Below are 21,311 nucleotides of genomic sequence, written 5' to 3' on the forward strand. Positions count from 1 at the left end.
ACCAGTAGGAGGGTCAATTATTTGAGCCTCTCTAAAAAGCCATCTCTCAATAGCTACCAAGAGCCTTTAAAATGCCTAGATCCTTTGATCCACTGGAAATGTATTCTAAGGAAATTGGCAAAACGTGTTCAAAGAGCAAAGCATACTAATGCTCCCTGTCACATCGTTTAATGTAGAAAGAGATGGGAACTGATTCAGCAATAAGGGAAGAATCATGTAAATTATGGTAAATCCATAGGCAAAGTATTGTAAAGCCTTTAAAAGTTATGCTTACTGAGAAACACAAAATAAGATATGAATAAAATGAAATAAAAACTGTATTCTTGGATAGGAAGTCTCAGTAGTGTAAAGATGTCAATTCTCTCCATCTTAGTCTATAAATTCAACATAATCCCAATCAAAATCTCAAAAACAGTTTTGTTTGTTTTGTTGGGAAAGTAGAAATTTAACAAAATGATTCCACGGTCATCTGGGAAAATAGGCCATGTGAAAATAGCCAAGAAATGTGTTTTAAAAGGAAGATTAACAAGTATAGTCTAGACCTCACTGTTATAAAAATATGTTAAAACTATAGTAATTTAAACAATAAGGTACAAATGTAGGACTAGAAAGAGTAGAAGGTTCAAAGGAAGCCAAGTCATATATAAGAATTTAGTGTATGATAAAGGTAGCATTTCAGATCAGGAGAGAAAATATAGATTATTCAACAAATGGTGTAAGATAACTAGCTAAATGTTTGGGGAAAAGTTTATGCCAGTGCCCTATATTACATTTTTGTTTAATTTAAACATGAAAATAACATGCTCTTATAACATGAAAACAATAACATTTTTTAAACTGGTAAAGGAAAGACAGGGGAATGGTCTAAATTATCTTGGAATAAATTAGACTCTTCTTAACATGAAATAAAATAATTGAGAAAAAAACTAACAAGCTTGAATACATAAACATTTTTAACTGCTGTAAAAACACCATAACAGTCAGAGAAAGACAAAAAAAAAATTGTGGAACTACTTCTATCACATACAACAAATAATTTTCTTAATATCTAAAGACATAAAATGTATTAATTAGAAACTTATAAATAACATGATACAAAAATATACAAAGTATGTGAACTGCAGTTTATAGAATAAAAAATATGAGTGGCTAAATGTGTGAATAAATGCACAGACTCACTTATAATGAATGACATGTAAATTTAAAAACAGTGAGATTATTGTTTGTTTGGTTTTATGTGTGTGGTTTTTCATTTTTTGTCCCCATTATTGATAAGAGTATGGGAAACCAGAAAGATTATGCATAGCTGATGAGAATGTAAATGCATAAACATTTTTGGAGAGCAACTTGTCCATATCTTTTAATACTTTACATGTGAACCCTCCCTTTAGCCCAGAATTTCCATTTCGGGCATTAATCCTACATAAACACTTGTACACTAAAACATATGTGCAAAGATGCGCACAGAAATATATGCACAGAGATGCCTGATGCAGCATTGTTTATAAGAGGGAAAAAAAAAAAGGCCTGGGCATGTGGTTTATGCCTATAATCTCAACACATTGTGGGGCCAAGGAAGTATTGCTTGAGGCCAGGAGCTTGAAACCAGCCTGGGCAGAATAGTGAAGCCCTGTCTCTACAAATATATATAGATATATAGATTTTTTTTTTTTAATTAGCCAGGCATGAGCCTATAGTCCCAGCTACTCAGGAGGCTGAGGCGGAAGGATCACTTGAGCCCAGGAAGTTGAGACTGCAGTGAGCTGTGAGTACACCATTGCTCTCCAGCCTGGGCAACAAAGTGAGACCCTGTCTCAAAAAATATATATAAAAAAGGGAAATCACTTAAATAGCTATCAATAGAAGTTTGGTTAAAGATGAGATTTTCCTAGAATGGAATACCTAGCAGTAGTTTAAAAGAATAAGGTGGATTTGTATGTAGTAACATAAAAGATGTCCAAGATATAATACGTGCAAAAATGTTGCAAAACTGTATGAATAATATGAACCCATGTTTTCTGTGCCTGTACATGCAAAACTAATGTCTGAATAGAAATATAAGAAATTGCTAAAAAGGAGTTACATCAACTGAGTGAAAAAAAGGAGAGAAGAGGAGAGAGGATATTTACTTTTCATATCTTCAACTTTTTTTTTTACAATGGCATGCATTACTGTTGAAATCACAAACTAATAAAAAATAGTTGAAGTTTTAAAATTAAAATTCAAGTATTTTAATATTTTCCAAGACTCTTTTAAAGATCCAGAGAAGTACTTATAATGTAGCATAAAAGGAAAATCCAGATCATGTAATTATAAAGTATGCTCTAAATTATTTTAAAATTTATATGTAAATATGTACATGTAATAAAATGCTGGCAGGAAACTTACCAAAATGTTCATGGTAATTAATTCTAGTACTAATGTTTTAACATCTTTTTTTATTTACTCATTTATATTTTTTCAAGTTTTCCAAAATTAATATATAATCAGAAAAATAATTTACTGAGCAATTCAGAATTTGCTTAGCAAATTATTATATGTCCTACACTAGACTAGGAATCAAGGGGAGAGAAAATGTGGGACATAATCCCTTTCCTCAAGCAATTTACAGTTTCACAGATGAATCTGTACCTATGGCTAAAACATTTGTACATATAGAATCCGTACATGTTGCGATCAACAAAGAACAACAATGAGCCAAGTGCTAAGCTGAATCTTATCAAAGGTCAAAATGTATGAAAGAGACAGTGTGATTAATGGGACAACAGAAAGGGAAAAAGAAACACATGTCCCAATTATTAGCACCTCCGTAACCAGACACCAGGGAAACAGTCTTGGGAAATAATATGAGAACTGTCTTCCAATGACAGAGTCAGAACTATACACAAGCTTGATTCTGGGCATTAAGAGGCTCACTTCCTCAAAACAATGCCTTTGCCACACACTGATATCTAAAATTTTACTGTTAAAGATTTATCTCCTTTTTTCATACTCTCTATCACTCTTAAAAAGCAAATGGATCTCGAAGTGCCAACACTTGACACTGGATAGGACCCTTCCAGGCTTCTGGTGCCCATGACAGACATCACTAGTCAATCTCCGCACTTCCTTGTGAAAGAATCTCAGAATCATTCTCAGCGCAACACTGCAAGCAGCTACAACCCACTGAGCAAAGCTGGGATCTGAGTAGAACGCTATTTGCCAACCCTTATTAAAGTGATTGTAATAATAAACTCACATTTGAATAGGAGCTGAGAATTTACAAAGCTCTGTCACATCCATTATCTCATTTGAGCTGGTGTTGTTTTCTTTATGCCAAAATTGAGGATTTAAGAGTATCTGCAAATTGTTCAATGGCCGCTCTTAAGAGGTAGGCCCCAGATTCTAATGGGAAACACAACCTTTGTTCCAAGTCCACTTCTCTTCCTTCTCTTCCTCTTAAACATCAGTCTAAAAGAGTTGAGCCTATGCTATTCTGAGAGCCAGCTTGGGGAGGGGAGAGCATGAGGATCTTAGGAAGCCCTGGGTCTAGGGAAAGAGCATCCCTGAAAAACGCAGGACACCAGAACCCAGAGACTATGGGCACAGGACATCATAATTTTGCAAAAAACCAGTTCTTTCCCCTGAAGAGAGCAGCAAATATATTCAGGTTCCCACCTACAACTGTTATCTCACTGGAATTCAACCAAGAACCCCATTAAGTTCAAGAACAATTCCAACCATATGAAAATCTGACAGGTACTAAGATGCACAGATAAGTTTCCGTGCCTTGGGCTCTGCGGCCTCATTCTTACCAGTTTCCCCACAGCCTCCTGTCTGTTCTCTAGGTTGGGGAAGACCAGAGCCAGCCTGATGGTCCTCCCAAGGTCTCTCCCAAGTTCCAAACACCCAGTGGAAAATGCACAATCTACCAAGTCATTTTCTCCTTTGGTGCTTCAAACGTGACTCTCAGATTCCCCTGGGCAGCTCCATGATCGTCTGAAGCTCCTCTCATCCAGCTCCATTTGGAGGCACATGGAGGTTAACTTCCATAAGCAAGAGGTCTGCCTTGCACAGACCTTGTGTGCACGCACGTTTGTGTGTGTGTGTGTGTGTGTGTGTCCAGGGACACCCATGAACTCACCCTCCAATCCAATCCAATATTAAAAGTGCAACAGTCCTAAAGGGGTTTTTTAAACACCAGAATTAGATAGCGTGTTGAATTTGAGGTTAACATATGGATTTTTGACTTTAAAAGGCTAGATTTTCACAACAAACACACGTTGCTATAGAGACGGCATAAGCCTATGTAAACTTCAGGCATTCATATTCATAGAAACTCCTGAAGCAAGACCAAATGTTGGCCCCAACATTCCTGCTCTTGCCAACTTCCAAAGAGTGCACAAATTATGCCAAAAATAAATGGGTGTGACTAATACAAGCTTAGAACATTTTTCAAAAATTTACCTTAAGGGCAACATTTGTTGATCTAGGAGCTGGGTGTGTAAAGCATACTTCCCCCTTCCATAAATCCATCTGTTTTATTTACACTTCCTAAAAGACCTGCATGCACATTTTTTCCATAAATTGTACAACTGCTAGTAATCACGTATCATCTCAATCTGCGCCCCAGTTCTATTTTAACACTATGTCTCTTCCTTTTTGTTTGTGTTCCATTAAGCACATACTAGAGGCAAAGCAGTCAAGACTTAACCCTTCCATTCCCAAATACACACTCCAGGGCTGCCGAATTGGCCACAAGCTTTTACATAGGCGACAATTCCCAGGTCTACAAGCCTGGGGTAAATCCTATTACAAAAGCTCAGAGATGTCAAATTGGTTTCTGCTACTGACCTTCTTTCTCGTGACCCCTGCCCCAACCCTCCAGGCCCCAATCCCAAATACCTCATTTCTCCCACACCAAGGTCAACCTGTATGACGACTGAGCTCTGCCCTGAATCTGCTCTATCCTGTGGTGGATACTTGCTGCTAATTACTGTAGTCACACTTCTTAATTCAACAAGCGCCAGGCGGCTGCCCGCCATCTCCCCAGTGGGATGGGTCGCTAGCTATCTAACGCAGGTCACTAAGTCGGCATTTATTTCCTGATAGGAGATGGCGTTACAAGGTAGCTGTTCCAACATGAATGGTAATCAACAATAATTAAAAGTGATACACCTATTCTGACTCATATGATAGTGTTAAAAAAAAAAATCCAAAAAGGGTGGTGGAAGGAGGGGGGAGAAAGAAAGAGAAAATAAACTACTTAGCCAAAGCCAATAGGTTTTTCATTTCAACTTAGAATTTCTGGAAAATGCTTGCTTCTGTTTCCTTTTAATTCACGCAGAAGGAGTACTTCCACACTGCAACCACAGTGAAAAGCAGTGAATTGGGCTTTTCCATAAGGGAAAGAAAAGCCAAATGAATCCCTTTACCTTGGCACTGGGGAGAACAGCAGAGCAGGGCTCAGGCCACACTCAAAATCTCCCTGTCCTTGGAGGCCATCGTGACTCTCATGGGTGATGCCAACTTCCAATCTTAGAAACCGAAAAGATCAACTACAACCAACTCTCGAGCATCCAGAAGTGGTTTAGCCTGAGCTGCATAAATGACTGTGGCCCACTCAGATTCTCAGCCCCCATCTTAGTCCTCCTCTGGAGAACACAGGCAGCCCAGGCCCATGCTATTACTCACCAGGCCCTACTGGGTAAATGGGCACTCCAGTCATCCCATGGGCCTCTATGCAGGGATCCTGTGCACACAGGGCAGCTTTACTTCAGCTGTGATTAGGATTATCTACGATCTACACTCTCATGCCATCCCCCCACCTTCTGCCACCCCCATCTTAAAATGGGTCCCCCAGAATCAGATCTGGAGACTACACTTCACTTGCCAGTTATATATCAATAAAGTGCTCCCAGGAGAAAACGGAAAGGGGATGAGGGGAACAGAACAGAAATGGGGAAAAAGCCAAGCACAGGTGAGATTCCGGCCCAGCCTCTGCCAGATTCCAAAGCATAAACGGGCCCACATTGAAGCAAGGCCACTGACCTTTGTCACTCCCATATTCAGTTCTCTGCTACTGGCCACCTCAGGGCAAATGTAAACCCCCAGGCACTTCTGGCTCTCTGTACCTTTCCCCAAGCAGCTCCAGGGGCCCAAGGGCATCCTCCAAAGAAGGCCACTGGGGCCAGTGTGGAGGCAAAGGGAAGTGAGGCTGGATTATGGGCACTCAGAAGGAATCCCAGGAACACCGACCTGTCTATTGCACCCCCAGGGAAGAGAACACTGTAGTATTTTAACATTAATTTCATAAAACAATTCTTAATATTAAAATCTTAAAGAAGCAGGCATGAATGGGGGAGAGAAAAATAACCCCATCACTGATTGTACCTACTATGCAGGAAAACACCAAAATGTAAAGTCTGCTTATCGACTGTCACACCTGGACCAGGAAATAAGAATGTGAGACCTAGACACCTGTGTATTCCAGTGTTCTGTCCTGAAGCACCTATGGAACTTCAAAGTGCCACTTGATCACCTCCCCTCAGGACCAGCATGCAAGCATGACTATCCAGCTCCCACAGCATGGCAGAATTTTAAGGGACTGCCTCCCATGCCCAAGATACCCTCCTGCCTTCTGACTCCTGTGTGGACTACATCTTGCCTACTTTGGCCAGCTCAGGGAAGATAGACAAATGGAGGGTAGGAATTGCACAAGAGCCCACATGCCCCCAATGAATGCCTCAGAACAAGAGCCTGCTCTGATTGACTGATCTATAGTGGCTCTGATGGAAAGAGTCGTCAGACTGAGGAGAGTGTGATGATCTAGTTTTGATGCCTAATGCAGGAGAAGGAAGTAAAGGCACATCCCTGTGGTATAGACGAGGCTAGAACCTCATCTACTCCTGAGGGTGCATCCTCCCTTCCAATGTCTGCCCTCCTCATTTCATATAAATTATACTCACACACACAAAAAAACAAATGGGGGCCATGTACAGTGGCTCACGTCTGTAATCCCAGCACTTTGGGAGGCCAAAGTCAGGCCGATCACTTGAGGGCAGGAGTTCAAGACCAGCCTGGCCAACATGGTGAAACCCCGTCTCTACTACAAATACAAGAATTAGCCAGGCATGGTGGCATGCACCTATAATCCCAGCTACTCAGGAGGCTGAGGCAGGAGAATCACTTGAACCCAGGAGGCGGAGGTTGCAGTGATCCAAGATCGTGCCACTGCACTCCAGCCTGGGCAACAGAGCAAAACTCCATCTCAAAAAAAAAAAAAGAAAAAGAAAGAAAGAAAGAAAAGAAAAAAAGTAATGGGTTTTAAAATGCTTACAAAGGGCCGGGCATGGTGGTGCGCACCAGTAGTCCCAGCTACTTAGGAAGCTGAGTGAGTCAGGAGGATCACTTGAGCCCAGGAGGTCGAGGTTGCAGTAAATTCTGATTGCACCATTGCACTTCAGCCTGGGCAACAGAGCCAGACTCTGTCTCGAAAAAAAGAGAAAAAGAAAGAAAGAAAATGTTTACAAAGTTTAGAATTTAAAAGTATATCAAAGGACTAGGCTGTATTGTTTGTCGTAAAGAAGTTAATAACCTCAAGAAGAACATAAGACATACAGACAGAGAGCAAGTCTTAAGACATACATCATAAACTGGCAAGATAAATAAATTCCCAAGTGCCAACATATATGTAATTTCAGGTAATCAGGTGCCTGCTCCTGTGCTGAGCATAAACGGGGTTCTGGGCGCTCATGCAGTGAAGAGATGACTGTTCTAGAAACAAAGAAGGAGGTGGGATTTTAACAGTCCCTGGAGTTTGAGTTGGATTTAGACAGGAGAGCGAGAGAGGAAGGAACAACAGGAGAGAAGCCATATTCTGGGAATGTTTGGTGAAGCTCTTGAAGATCCCAGAGTACAGAAAATCGTTTCTCCTATACCCCACACAGAAACAAAGCCCTGTTTCCTGGCCACATCCCGTGGGCTGCTTTCAGAGAGGCCCTTCACACTCAGGGCTGCTCTCAGGGAACAGAAGGGCTCGATTTGCCAGCCGTTGGTGAGGGCAGAGGATGGAATTTCAACTCCCCAGCTCACGGGTCTTCCTGTGCCGCCCAACCCAGTCGCGGGAACCCGGGCCAATCCGTGGCCTCTAGTTAATACTTGAGCACGTTCAAGCCTCCCCCAAGAAAAAAATGAAAATAGCCAGCAAGGAGGGAAAGGCAGCCAGGGACGTCCCCCTTCCACTTCAAAAGAGCAGTAGAAACCGTCACCTCCCTATAGGACAACAAATCACCCCCATAAACACCCACCAGCCACCTCCCGCCCCTTCGTGATTTATTTTCCAGCAGTTGGCCCGCATTTAGCAAAATTTGAACGGCAGTGAGAATAATAATCAGACCCAGGACCTGACCACCTCAAACCCTCCCTCCTGCCTTCCTACCCACTCTCACCACCCCCAGGACTGGCTGACAATGCTGTGAGCCCCACGCGGAAGCAGGCCTAGGAAGAGAGGGTGCAAACTTGGACTTCAGCCTCCCATCTCCTCCCAGCTCCCAGACTTCCCCCAGCGTGCACCCCTCTCCTCTTCCTGCAAAAGCAAGCCCTTCTCCCCTCACTCAGCCAAGCCAAATACACACAGAACCAATTCAGTTTCCAGAAGTTAAAGATCAGCTCCAAGCCGAGACTTGTTCTAAAATAATGGAAGGGGGATGGGAGGGTAGAGAGGCGATGTGGGAACAGAGAGAAAAATTAAGGCTATTGGCTTTCTGTCATTTGGCAGTGAACCTGCCAAAACAAAGTTTGCAGTTTTTAGAGGCTTTACAGTAGGATGGGAGGTGGGGGGTCAGAGGGAACCTTTATCCATTCTGATTTTAAGAATAACTCTTCATCCTGTTCACTCACGGTATACACTGGGGGGGATGTGTTTTGTTTTCTTTGTTTTAAAGCAAGAAACCCATAAATGCCACCTCTTTCCAAATTGCCCCGTCTCCTTAGAGATGGGACTCTTTTCGAGAGGAGCACCTCCCCGACGGCTGTGGATTACCAACAATAACAACTCGCGCTTGCGAGGAGCTTTTAACTTTTCAAAGTCCTCCTCCATCCATCATCCCGCTTTATCCCCGTGACAGCCTGGTGATGCAGGTGGGGCAGGGATTCCAGGGCCAGCCTTCAATGTAAGCAGAGCAGATAATGTACCCAGCAGACCCAGGGGCCCAGGAAGGGACCGACTGCCTCAGAGAACCTCTCCCAACAAACTGCACCTGAAAATCCTCTTCACAAAAAACTACCCTTCCACTTCACACGACAGATGAGGCTCAAGAAACAAATACCCTCTGGAAAGAGAACCCATCAACCAGTGTGTAATGTGGGGCAAAGCCGGCAGGAAGGCTTTTCAGACGGCAGTGTTTAGTAGGGAAGGGAAATGGTCCACCACCAGGGAAGACACGGGGAATGGAGGAAACCTGGCTTGGCTCGCAGAGTTGCCTGAGGTCACCCCCAGGAATTGCTAACCCTATTTTAAAGGAAGTAAGACACAAAGAGGTCAAGTCACCCCCGTGTTTACTCATTCCTTGATTCAAACACTTTTTTAGTAGCTGCTATTGTGCCAGCCTAGCCCTGGTGTATAAGATGAAGACATAGAGCCTGCCTGCGAGAAGCCTGCAATGGAGTGCAAGAGGCAATGTGAGCGTCAGGATGGCATCAGATCCTCCTCTCCCCTCCACCCTCCTCATCCCCTTCCCTCTCCCCTCACTTTGGGCAACAGACCATTGCCTTCTAAGCAGGCCTACATAGTCCAGGATGAAAAATGTAATTGATTTCAGAATGTGTACTGTAGACACATAGCAGAGACTTTTTTGAGAGATAAATTTTGGAATTCTAAAATCTCAGTTTTTATATCAAAAGGCAACTTCTGGAAGCCTCAGAGCATAGTGTCATAATTGGTAGAGCAGGGAAAAATTTTCAGCAGTGATGGTTTCCCTTACCATAGGAGGGGACCCACCCCACCAGCTCTTTTTTTTTTTTTTTTGAGACAGAATTTCGCTCTTGTTGCCCAGGCTGGAGTGCAGTGGCGCCATCTCTGCTCACCACAACCTCTGTCTCCCGGATTCAAGTGATTCTCCTGCCTCAGCCTCCCGAGTAGCTGGGATTACAGGCATGCACCACCACACCCAACTAATTTTGTATTTTGAGTAGCCACAGAGTTTCTCCATGTTGGTCAGGCTGGTCTCAAACTCCCGACCTCAGGTGATCCGCCCACCTCAGCCTCCCAAAAGTGCTGGGATCACAGGCGTGAGCCACCATGCCTGGCCCCACCTCACCAGCTCTTATCCCACCAGCTGTGAACCTTGGTGAGTCCTTAGTGATCTGATCACATAAGGACACTGAGCCCTAGGGGTGTAGGAGGATTGAAGCCCTGATGCAATGCTTATCATTTTAGTCACCTATCACTCAGTCACAGTTCTGGTGGTTTAGCTATTTCTCTCCTCAAATGCACGGAAAACTGTGATTTGGTTCTCTACAAATGACACTTTCTGTTTTTGTGTTTGTTTTTCAAAATACCTTGGCATAACTCATACAATGAGATTAGAATTTGTTGGTGAACTATTTTTCAGCTCAGTAACCTATTTTTTTAATTGTGGTAAAAATAAAACCACATAACATAAAGTGTACCATCTTAACCATTTTTAAGTGTACAGTTCAGTAGTACTAAATATATTCACATTGCTGTGAGATACATCTCCAGAACTTTCTCATCTTGCAGAACTGAAACTCTATAACTATAAATAACTGTCTTTTGCCCCTTCCCCCAGCTCTTGGCAACCACCCTTCTACTTCCTATTATCTACGATTTGACTAATTTAGATATCTCATGTGAGTAGAATTATACAATGTTTTTCCTTTTGTGTCTGGCTTGTTTCACAGAGCATAATGTCTTCAAGGTTCATCCACGCTGCACCAAGTGTCAGAATTCCTCCCCCTTTTAAGGCTGAATAATATTCCATTGTATGTAAATGCCACATTTTGTTTATCCATTCATCCACTGATGAATATGTAGGTTGCTTCTACCTCTTGGCTCTTGCAAATAACCCTGCTATGAACATGAGTGTGCAAATACCTTTTCAAGACCCTGCTTTTAATTCTTTTGGATATAGGCCCAGAAGTGAGATTCTGGATCATAAGGTAGTCCTAGTTTCAATTTTTTTGAGGAACAATGATACTGTTTCCCATAGTAGTGGCACCATTCTACATCCTCCAGCAATTCCCAGGGTTCCAACTTCTCCACATCCCTTTCAACACTTACTGTCTGTTATTGTTGTTGTTTATAGTAGCCACTGTAACGGTTGGGTAATGCCTCAGTTGTGGTCTTGATTTGCATTTCTCTGGTAGTTAGTGATGTCGAGCATCTTTTCATATGCTTTTTGGCCATTTGTAACTCAGCAACCATTTTTTAAAGTGTTGATTTTTGAAGCTCTGAAATTGAGTTTTCCTGTTTTGGGGCAGGCCCCAACTGCCACTTTTCACATAGGAGGTCCCAGTGAACAAGAGGCAGTTTCTGTTTTTGACTTTAACATATGACTAAAGTAAGGTTTCTCAGCCTCATCACAATTGACATTTTGGTTGAGGAATGCCCTGTGCATTGTAGGGAGTTTAGCAGCACCCCTGGCCTCTAGATGCCAGTAGCATTCCGGCTCCCCTGGTGACAGCCAAAAATATCTCCAGACATTACCAAATGTCTCCAGGGGAACAAAACTGCCCCTGGTTGAGAGCCACTGGATTAGAGTTTTCAAACTAGCATGTTTGAGTTGGCCAACGTGACAATTTTAAATTTTTGAGTCAACATTAAAAATTTTGTAGATATCACCTAAAAATTCAGATTTCCAGCTTCTCTTGAGGAAGCAGAGGATACAGGCTATCTTGGGCCTGCATTGCCCCATGGCAATATTTGGCTGGGCTGAGTAGCTACTGCCCCACCCAAGTTTGAGTTGGTTCCCTCAATGTAGCCCATAAAATAAAACCATTGTGAATGCCAGATACATCTGCCTCTAGTTTATCCAGTGAAATAATTCTGATTTGTCTGAGTTTTCCTACTAGTATGCATGATAATGTAAAATCCCAGACCACTGGACCAAAACTACTAGAATTATTTGATAGTCCAAAGTTTACTCTCTGTCTTTGTCTGTCTGTCCCTCTCTCTCTCTCTCTCTCTCACACACACACACACACACACAGAGAGAGAGAGAGAGAGAGAGAGACAGCAAGGTTCACAGAACACTGGACTAGAAGCTGGGAGAGCAAGGTTCTAATCCTGAGTCTGTGTCCTTGATTAATTCAATTTAACAAGTATTCATTGAATGCCTACTACATGAAAGATTTCAAGTTGAGGTCCAGAACTCATCTGGACCCTGGCTTCCTTAACTAATGCTCGTATTGAACAGGTGAGTTCCAAGAGCTGATTGAGCTCTAACCGCCTACAATCCATACATAAACATAATATAGTAAAACCCTGCTGCTCTGGAAAAATTGAGGCTGGGAATAGAGAAAGAGAGAGTTTGGACTAGTGGCCAGAAGAGACTATAAAATCCTTTTAAATAAATGCAGTTATATATTTTTCACACTCATGTAGTTATGCACACTGGGCTGTGACAGACACGGTTGGCATGACATACATGGGGGCATACCACCCTGATCCCCCAGCAGGGCAGGACCTTCTGCCCAGCTATGGGGAATGTAGCCTTCCAAATCTGCCTCAGCTGCAGAGAGCTGCCTCTCCCAGCAGCCCACATCTGATGAGTCATCTCCTAGGTATAAAGTCCTGGTCATTTCGACCCAATGCAGGATACAAGCAGGCAATACTTGCCCCGGAACCCTCCAAAGCCAAGAAATGGCCCAGACTTTTTCAGGCCTACCTTGCAGTTCAACTCCTCCCACTACCCAACCCCGCTTTCTCTCCCTTCCCTTCAAAGGAATTGAACCCTAATAACATTTTGTACCCCAAACTTGGCATCAGCATCTGCCTGTGGAGTACACACACTTCAGCAGTTGGCTATTGGATAGGCATGCATGTATGTACATGTGTGTGAGATTTTGGACAGGGATCCACCTCTTGCCCACTTGACCCAGGAGTTGATTCATCTATAGCTCTAAGTAGTCAGTGTGAGCCCATTCACCTCCCTACGGACTGATTTAGGAAGCGATTGTGATCCAGTGCTGGCCAATGAGATGTGACAGAAGGTCAGTGAAGGGGTTTCTGAGAAATCTTTCCATAATAATAAAAAGCAACACACAGGGAGAATTTTCTTCTGCTGGACAAGGTCATATCTGTTTTGATGTCAGAAATCTGGCTGCTATCTTGGCACAAGGAGAAAGCACAAAGCTCATTGAGAAGGGCAAAATGGAAAGAATGGGAGACACTTGTATATCTTGGGATGTTGATTTTGGAACCAACCTGCAACTTACCCTATGCAAGATAACAAATTATCCAGAATGGCCTAAACCATTCTGACCTGTGCTTTCTGTAACTTGCATTCAAAGGCATCCTACCCAATGTACAGGCAAATCAAGCACAGCTTAGTAGAGACTCTTGTGGAGTCTTTTTTAATGACTACATTAAAAATCGTAAATACCATGCCAATCTTTTGTATGTGAGGTAATTAAAAGTTTGTCATCACTGAGCAATTCTTGCCTTTGAAATCCCATTTTGTATGTAGTATGTTAGAAGAATTTGCCAAGGAGAAACAAATCTTATCCCAATTCTCACTAATTGTTGATTGTCAAAGTATTTCAAGTCCAAGGTAGCAGCCTCATAGTTAAGGTTTCCTCCTGCAATCCACTCAATACGGCTGACCCAGCCTGCGTGTACAAGTTATGCCCTGCACGTCTGGTAGAATCTTGTGGTAGCATCTAACTCTTCCAGACTTCCAGGGGACCATTTCTAGGTATAAACCCAGAACTCATTGAATGATTTCCTAACAGCTACATTTCCAAAGGAAAACACAACAAAACTTGTTCATGACAGCCATTAAACTTCTTGTGGGCTAATAGAAAGCAAAATTCTAATTGGAAAGAAATGCAAATTTCGACACAGAGAGCACATGTGTAGGTCAGAGGGGCAATTCACTTGTGATCTGGCTGGGCCAGCAGGGCTCCACTCCCCAGCTGGACCTAGGCAATCTGTCTTCTGTCTCCATCAGCTTGTGGCTTCCAGAACTTGGGCTCAGAGACGGTTCCCTATGCCAATTCCCCTTGGCAGGAAAGACACCTTCTGGCATCACCGTTGCTATTCCCAGTCCTTCACCCCTGCCAACCTCCTCATGTTTTATCTATTTTTATTTGAATTGGTGATCAAGGGATTAACCCAGTTTATACAAATTCCATCTTCCAAAAGCCATTATGGTGCAGTTGCAATTGTGATATTTCACTCTCCAAATGAATCGAATTGGATTTTAATGACAGTAGACTCCATTAAGCAACACCTGATTGGGTTATTTCCTGGAAATTTCATCTTCATTGTTTTCTCCATCACTGCTACCAAAAAAAAACACATAGCAGGAGAGCTATCAGGGGCTGCCGCCAAGCTACATTGGATCATCCTTGAAATCATGGTCATGTTTCCTTCTAACAAGTCGAATGTTTCAGTTTTACTCATTCATTCCATAGGACACCCTCAACCCAGTGTCAATTTCTACTAAAAAAAAGCGGGGGTAAGGTAAATTGTTTTTTGTAGGGGACTTGGTAGTTGTAGGGGACTATAATTCCTCACAAGAAACTCTCATGTGGGGTATATAATTTGTATGTAAATTTTTTTTTTTCTTTTGAGACGGAGTTTCACTCTTGTTTTCCAGGCTGGAATGCAATGGCACAATCTCGGCTCACCACAACCTCCGCCTCCCGGGTTCAAGCGATTCTGCTGCCTCAGCCTCCTGAGTAGCTGGGATTACAGGCATGTGCCACCAGGCCCGGCTAATTTTGTATTTTTAGTAGAGATAGGGTTTCTCCATATTGGTCAGGCTGGTCTCGAACTCCCAACCTCAGGTGATCCGCACGCCTCAGCCTCCCAAAGTTCTGGGATTATAGGCATGAGCCACCGCACCCGGCCATTTGTATGTAATTTTCTATATTTATTGAAATGCATTTTAAGTAATATGAAAGCATTTTTCTCCTTACAATGGAAAAACCAACTTGATTTTACATTTATTTATATAACCTGACTTAATTCTATGTAAGTCAAGTGAAAAAGGAAACAACTGCTCTGTGGAATCAACCTGAAGATGTCTAATTTTTCCTCTGATACCACCAGACTTAAAGCAGTTCACGATCCTCTCTACAAAGAAGTATATTTAGGATTTACCAGAGTGCAATAATACAAGTCCCTGAGGGCAAGGTCATGTTTGTCTTGCCCTCACTGTATTTCTAGGGCTGTGCAATGCCTGCCATGGAATCGGTGATCAATACATCCTTGCTGAAAGAATGAATAGATGAAGGCCTGGGAATAACTGAGACGTGTCCACACTATGGAAAAACTACCCTAATGTTGTCTCCAACCAGTCTGCTTTCTATTTCACCTTCGTAAACAGTGCCCATCATCAGAAGAGGAGAAAATGGTAAAAACCATCCTGCATAGATGATTTTATGTGCATAAGATTATCAGAATAGGAGAGGTGAGAAAAGCATTTTTAAAGATAGCAACTTTGTCTTTCACCCCTCTCTCAAATCTAAATACTCTGATTTTGTTTCTTCTCCAAATAAAATCTTTATAAAATGAAATTCAACAAATTGCCACTTTTGATTATCCAGAACTTTTTATTCTTTCCTAAGAACTAGTCAAACCACAACTGAACCAGGAGATAGCAAAGATTTATATGACCCCTATCACCCACCAAAAGCAACATTTGGGCTTCATTCCTGGGTAGCAGATTTGAACTAATCTAATGCCAATTTGTGCTTATAAGGAAAAGTATTTACTGAGTATCTATAGTGTGTAATATCCTTCAAGTGATATAGAAGGCAAGAAATACAGGATAAAGACTTAGACTATTCAAGGAGCTTACAATTTAGCTGGGGAGCTAAGACACATGTGGAAATAACCATAAAACACCACAGTGATTGATTCAACAAAGCAAAGCATAAACACAGACAAGTTAATGGGCAGAAAATAAGTGTTACACTTTAGAAGATTGCATAATAAATCTCCCTCTTACTAAAGAGAGCAAACCAAAATGCAAAATATTTTAAGGAGAATTCTAAATAATAAATTACATATTTTAATGGGCAGTTACAAAATTATGTTATTTATCAAAAATGCTACATTAAGAATATTGGCCATGAAAAGATAGATTCCCAAATTTACAGGAAAGGAATTTTTGACCCCGTGCTATTAGCTTTTTAAGAAGGTAATTTGCTTTTTTATATCAAGTAGCTCTTCATGGATTACTTCTATAACTTAAATAATTTTTTTAATATTTAGGGACAAAGCCTAATTTAGTTTTCTGATCTCCTCCTGAAGCCTATTTGGTATCCTTTCTCAACAGTCTTCATGTTAATAGGGCATATTAAACTGAATTTGGACAAATGTTAAGAATGGAATATTTGAATTGAATAAGAATGGAATATAAGAATAACGTTCTTATGCTTTGATAAGTGCCCATTCACATACCATAAGGCAAAGCACAACGAGTTGGAAAATAAATGAATTCTGACACATCAAAAGCATTTTATTTCCTCTGATATTTTATCTGTTTGTGGATTTTGAAATACTGTAGAATATTATCGTGAATTCCAAGTATAATTATGTGTTTCTAGAAAAGAGACATCATTATTTGATAGCATAAATGGCTTTGGTATGATATCCGATGTCATTTCCCCCACTCTGTACTCGTAAGTCATCCTAATTGAACACTTGGAGGAAACTCAGGCCCTGTCCACATAGGCAAAATCAGAAATGGCATTAAAGCTATGATAGAACATCCTACTAAAGAATTACTTCTACATGATAATTAAATCAAAAACCAGACTTAAAGGTGGGGGACAAGCACTAATCTCATACTCTTTTCTCATAAAGAAAATGACATCACCCCAAAACACAAGGGGTTTGTCTTTCATAAGATGCAGAACAAAAGAAGGATCATGCTCACATCCTAATCTTCTTGATTTCACTCCAGATGGAAAATAGAGGCAGGAAACTCTGAGTATGACATCATATCAGGATAATACCAATTCACTCCTTCAACTAGAAGATTAATACACTCACACTGGGCAAAATATGGCATATATCATTATCCCTGGGCACTGATTTTTGTTTAAACAACTATTCTACTTGGTTACTTACTAAACAGAGTTTGTAGAATTTTCTACATCTATTCACATCCATGCTGGCCTCCATGGCAGTGGGGAGCATACAAACGGCTAGAAAACAGGTGCCTCAGAAAGTTGTCATTTGCCTAGGCCTGTGACCAGTGAGCTAAAGGCTCAGGAATAATAAAAAGGGAAATTCTTCCATACCTGCTTCCTCCTTCCTGAACAGAAATGCCTCCTTCCTTAGGGAGAGTACCCAATGGCAGAGCTACCAGTAAAGGCCAAAGAGGGAGTTGAAATGTTTCCTCTCGGAGTTTGTGACGGTGCCACACTTAGTTCTCTGTCACAATTCATGAGGACTCCTGGACTGAAGGAGACTGCTAATGGAGATCCAGTTGCTTATGGATGCAAACAATCACTCCACAGTAGAATATATTCAGAGTACCTCCATCCACCTGGATTCTAAAGCATCCACATCCTTTTTGCAATTAAAACTCCACACTCTCTGGAAAGATTAGGATCCACACACAAAGAGAGGTAGGCAAGGCAGACCAAAATGGTATTCTACAAGCAATGACAGTGCCAAAATATGACATAAAACACTATGTGATGCATTCCACAAAACTAGATATCAGAAGGTCATACTCTGGCCACTCTTGCCTACCCACCTCAAGAACTAGAAGGGTTTCAGAAAAGATCTCTAGTACCCTCTGAGTCCCTTTAGACCTAGATGATTTGGGAGTTTACTGTTAAGAGACCTAGCCATTGAGATCAAGGCACTGCATGCACGGGTGCGCATGCATATATACACATCTATAGTGGCTGCCTTAGACAGCCCAACAGGAAAAGAATCTGAGGACCTATGCACAGCTTTGAGTCACAGAGTCTGTGGAAGAAACACAGCAGAGAATTTTGTATAGCACAAAATTTACTGCCCAGGCCCAAGAGGAGTCAAACAAAGAGCTTTCTCAAAAAGGGAAGCTATGAAGAGAGGAGAAGAGGGGATGACACTGGAAAAGCCCAACCGTCTAAGGTAAATTAAAATAGCCATAACTTCAAAGGAGGAGCCCCTTTCTACTTGGATTAAAGAGAAGAAAGCAGAGGGAATGGATCATTAGATCAAAGAAGCATGGTGACTTCTAGTGCCAGCCAAGATGGAGTAAACTGCATCATAGCCTATCCTTCCCACTAATTACAATTCAAAATTCTCATGGAGCACAAAAAGCAACTACCTGAGGACACTGAAAGGTAAACAATGGCAGACAGCTCAAAGAGGAAAGTCAAAACTTGTAGAGTTTTTGGTACAACAATGAGTTTCCTTCTTTATCTTCCTGCATTAACCCAAAGGGGACCAAATTATGGAACTGTGAAGCAGGCATAAACAGCAAAACTCCAAGAGAAATCCCCATTTTCTGACCAGATGACTGGGATACTCTCTGGGCCTGAGAGTATGGAGGAAATAACCATTTATTTATTTGTTTGTTTATTTATTTATGTATTTTTCTCTCCAGCCCTGACCTAAGGCCAGTCCCAGTTTTTGAGCTGCACTGCCACCACTACACAGACATCTAAAACCCCAAGAGAAAAGCCTGTCTCTCTGGCCACAGGAAAAGGGGGTCCCTGTGCTCCAAAAAGTGTGGAGGGAATCCCTGTTATTTGTTCTCTCTCTTTTCTCTCACTACTTTGAACTTGAGGGCAGCCCCAGTTGTGCAGAATTATGTGAGAGAATGGGGGGAATGGGTTAACACTGAGAGATATCCATCTTTCTGGCCAGAAAAATAGGGAAGAGAAGGCTCTGGAAAGCTGAAGAGTCTGGGGACAATCATAGAGAACAGAGAGTTGGAGGAAGGGATCCCCTAATTCTATGTCTGCACCAATACCAGTCTGAGGTGCACATATGTGAAACAGACTCAAAGAAGTATGTCAAAGACTTTGAGAGCCAGCCAAGCACCAGACTAATCCCTAAGTGGCACATGTTCAGAGAAGACCCAACAGCATAACAAATCTGTGGAAAACTGAACTGATATTGGATTCACTGCCCACAGAATGTGGGCCAGAACTCCCAGTCTGAACCTAATGGGGTTGGTTATCTGCCCAAAAGCAAAGAAAAGTAATCAACATTCTCCAGAGGATTTCAACAGGACTCACAGTCATGAAACATAATACTCAAAATATCCAGGATACAATCCAAAATTGCTCAACATGATAAAAACAGGAAAATCTGATCAAATCTCAAGGAAAAAGACAATCAACAGATGCCATTCCCAAGATGACTCAGGTGTTGGAACTACAACATAATGACTTTAAAACAGCTACTATAACCATGCTACATAATCATACCGTAAAAGTAAATACTATTGGAATGAATAAAAAGACATTCTTAGCAGAGAAATATAAACTTTTTTAAAAAGAACCAAGTGGAAATTTTTGATCTGAAAAATACAATACAGAAAGTTTAAAAATTCACTGAACCTTCCCCTTCAAAAAACAAAAATAAAAAATAAATTCAATAAATAAATAAATAATTCACTGAATGAGCTCAATAGAGAATGGAAATGACATAGAAAAGAGTCAGTTGGCCAGGTCAGTTGGCCTGTAATCCCAACACTTTGGGAAGCTAAAGCAGGAGGATCTCTTGAGGACAGGAGTTCAAGACCAGCCTGGCCAACATGGCAAAAGCCCGTCTCTACTAAAATTATAAAAATTAGCCAGACATGGTGGTGTGCCCCTGTAGTCCCAACTACTGGGCTGGCTGAGGCATGAGAATTGCTTGAACCTGGGAGGCAGAGGTTGCAGTGAGCCAAGATGGTGCCGCTGCACTCCAGCCTGGGCAAGAGAGCATGACTCTGTGTCAAAAAAAGAAAACAAAACAAAACAAAACAAAAAAACAGAAAAGAGTCAGTAAACTTTTAGATAAATCAATGGAAATTATCCAGTCTAAAGAATAGAGAGGGCCAGGCACGGTAGCTCACGCCTGTAATCCCAACATTTTGGGAGGGCTGAGGCAGGCGGAGCACCTGAGGTCGGGAGTTTGAGACCAGCCTGACCAACATGGAGAAACCCCGTCTCTACTAAAAATACAAAATTAGTTGGACGTGGTGGTGCATGCCTGTGATCCCAGCTACTTAGGAGGCTGAGGCAATAGAATTGCTTGAACCCGGGAGGCGGAGGTTGCAGTGAGCCAAGATCGCGCCATTGTACTCCAGCCTGGGCAACAACAGCAAAACTCCATCTCAAAAAAAAAAAAGAAAACAAGATTGAAAAAAAAGAACAAAGTCTCAGGAACCTACAAGACAATATAAAGAAGCTTAATATTCACTACATTTGGGTCCCAGAAGAGGAGAAAAAGATTAATACAGAAAAAAACTGAATAAATAATGGCTGAAATTTTTCCAAATTTGGTAAAAGACATAAATTACAAATTTATGCTTGGATGAATCCCAAACAGGATTAACTCAAATAAAAACACCCAACACATGCTGATCAAAGTGCTCGAAAAAATAAAAATAAAAATAAAGAAAATGTCTTGAAAGCAGCCAGAGAAAAATAACAGATTATATCTAGGGAACAAACATCTGCAGATTTCTCCCCAAAAGAAGTGGAACTTTTTTAAAGTACTGAAAGAAAAGAACTGTCAACAGATAATTCTATAGTCAGCAATAATATCCTTCAAGAATGGAAGAAAATAAAGACATTTTTGGATTAAGGAAAACTAATATAATTCATTGCCAGCAGACTTGCTCTGAAAGAAATGCTAGAGAAACACAAAAAGCTGAAGAAAAGTGATACCAGATGATATTGCTTTGCAAGTACCTGAGACTTTGTTCTTTTTTGTCAATCTTGTTTTCTCTCCATTCTTCAGACTGGATCATTTCCACGGATTTATCTAAAAGTATACTGACTCCTTTCTATGTCATCTCCATTCTCTATTGAGTTCATGTAGTGAATATTTTAACTCCATATATTGTATTTTTCAGATCAAAAATTTCCACTTGGTTCTTTTTAATAAAAATTTATGTTATTATTGACTACACAAATAA

The sequence above is a fragment of the Pan paniscus genome, chromosome 12 (assembly GCF_029289425.2).
Source record: "Pan paniscus chromosome 12, NHGRI_mPanPan1-v2.0_pri, whole genome shotgun sequence".
Classification (NCBI taxonomy): Eukaryota; Metazoa; Chordata; class Mammalia; order Primates; family Hominidae; genus Pan; species Pan paniscus.